General features: G+C 38.8%; 1 protein-coding gene across 10 annotated transcripts in view; it reads right to left on the minus strand.

The window, feature by feature from the left end:
- LOC117125184 overlaps positions 1 to 1482 on the minus strand; it is a 14094-nt gene extending 12612 nt beyond the window's left edge. For 6 of the 10 annotated variants that reach the window (XM_033271604.1, XM_033271599.1, XM_033271602.1 and 3 more), the window contains exon 1: positions 1048 to 1472. The gene's annotated coding sequence lies outside the window, so the exon portion shown is untranslated. Of the gene's footprint in view, positions 1 to 1047 lie in introns of all 10 variants that reach the window. The other 4 variants (XM_033271606.1, XM_033271605.1, XM_033271598.1 and 1 more) reach the window with 3 other exon arrangements.
- Between the last annotated feature and the right edge of the window lie 412 nt (positions 1483 to 1894).

Here is a 1894-nt window from a genome sequence, read left to right on the forward strand (position 1 = left end):
GTTTATCCCACCAAACCATGATTAGCGTGGCTACGTCGCCTGCCAGGCAGTTTTCTATCCCCTCTAGTTTTCTTATACTGTACTTTTAGAGTATTTAAGCGCGTAGATTACCCTTTTCTTAACGCCTCGGTTAGGTATTTTCGTGGGTTGAATCAACGTACACCAGGCGAATAACAATGACGTTCCCCATCGGACTACATAACATTTCCATTGTAATAAACTACCTGTAATGAATCAACTAGGCCTGGCCTACTACTTCAAAACAAAATTGGTGTATGAATTCAAGATATGTACAATAGTTGTTGGTGGTCCATTGTTTTCAATGTCACGACCTTGCTTTATATGTATTTATTCTGTGAGTGATTAATATTCAAGATTTATTCAAGAAAAATTTTCATCGTGCTAAAACAGCTGTATGCGACGTGGAAGATGAGTATTAATAATATGGAGATTAATATGGGACTAATCAATCGTTCACCATCGACAATTTAGGCCCATATCAAATTCTTATCTTAGTTATTCATAAAATATACCCTTAAACCTTACACATACGCCTACTTCCATCTACTAAAACGATACTAATAATGAGTGACGATGTGCCACATCGAAATAGCTATGAGAAAAACTGCTTTACCAACTGCTCCCTCTTTGAAAAGCGGTCGTTTCAGACAATGAAGCTACAAGGTTAGAAAACTTGTATCATATTCAGACTTTGTATTGATCTGTGACACTACAAAGCGACCCTATTGGGTCGTGGCCCATAGTTTGAATACCTTGGCTTTTGACACGCTGCTGCCTTCTGTAATAACTGAGGGATCACTGCACTAAGGTAAGAATTGGGCCAAAATCCAACTTTGCCCAGTCCAACTCGGATCATATTGAGACTCGAATCACCACTAACCTGGACACAAATTTTTAACTCTGCCTAACCAAACTCAAATCATAATTCCCATTATTCAAAATCCGACTAAACACAACCAATAATGAAGTATTAACATTGCATATAATGCTTAGGAAAATGGTATTGATCCCGTTGCTCTTACTTACCAGTCCTAATAGGTAGAGTTTGGTCACTTGGTCTACTACTACTTCAAGCAAACAAAAAACAAGAGATCCACGCAAATCAAGAGAGGTATAAAACCACTTAATCGTTATTTGAGCACACTGACAATGGCTTACGCAGTTGAGTTTTAATAATAAGTAGTGCCGTTCAATTGATCACCTAAAGTAGACGATTCTTGATACAATACAACACTATGAACGTTTTCGGCGTGTCAATCAACTTACTAATACTGTACAACTGAGACCAATCACAACGCTGTCCGACAAACGCACTGATTGGCCAGTTTGTTGAGTTTGATCACACTCCTGGAATTTATAACGTTGATGATCTTGACTGTGTATCAGTGTTGAATTATGGTAAATATACGTATACAAGTGTTTCATGGGCGCAATAAAAAAAAAGTATATGTAAGCAGTGCCTCCCCCCCCCCCATCGGTCTGGTCAAGCATCCCCACCCTCATTGGCCAAAGCTCGTCGGGCAGTCGGACCAAAAAAAAAAGAAGAAAAAATAGGTCTAGTTTTCCCATCCTAGCCATTTCTGGCCATCTAGAAGTCCCATTTTTTTAAATTTTAAATCTCGTTTTAGAAGGAGGGGATACCCCCTCCCATACCCACCTCTGGCTTGGGCCTTCGGCTCTCAGATAACGCTGCGCGCTATAGTTATACCCATAAAATTAATGCTTATCCCCAGTCGGACATCTTAGCCCCCTCCCTACCATAAATTATATCCTAGAGCCGCCACTGTATGTAAGTAATAGTAATTGTTGAATTGTTGTAATAGAACATTATATAAATGTATATTTATAATCATACAAGCAATAAACAAATACA

Source organism: Anneissia japonica, unplaced genomic scaffold (genome assembly GCF_011630105.1).
Source record: "Anneissia japonica isolate Jap-2015-1 unplaced genomic scaffold, ASM1163010v1 scaffold2191_len329779_cov167, whole genome shotgun sequence".
Classification (NCBI taxonomy): Eukaryota; Metazoa; Echinodermata; class Crinoidea; order Comatulida; family Comatulidae; genus Anneissia; species Anneissia japonica.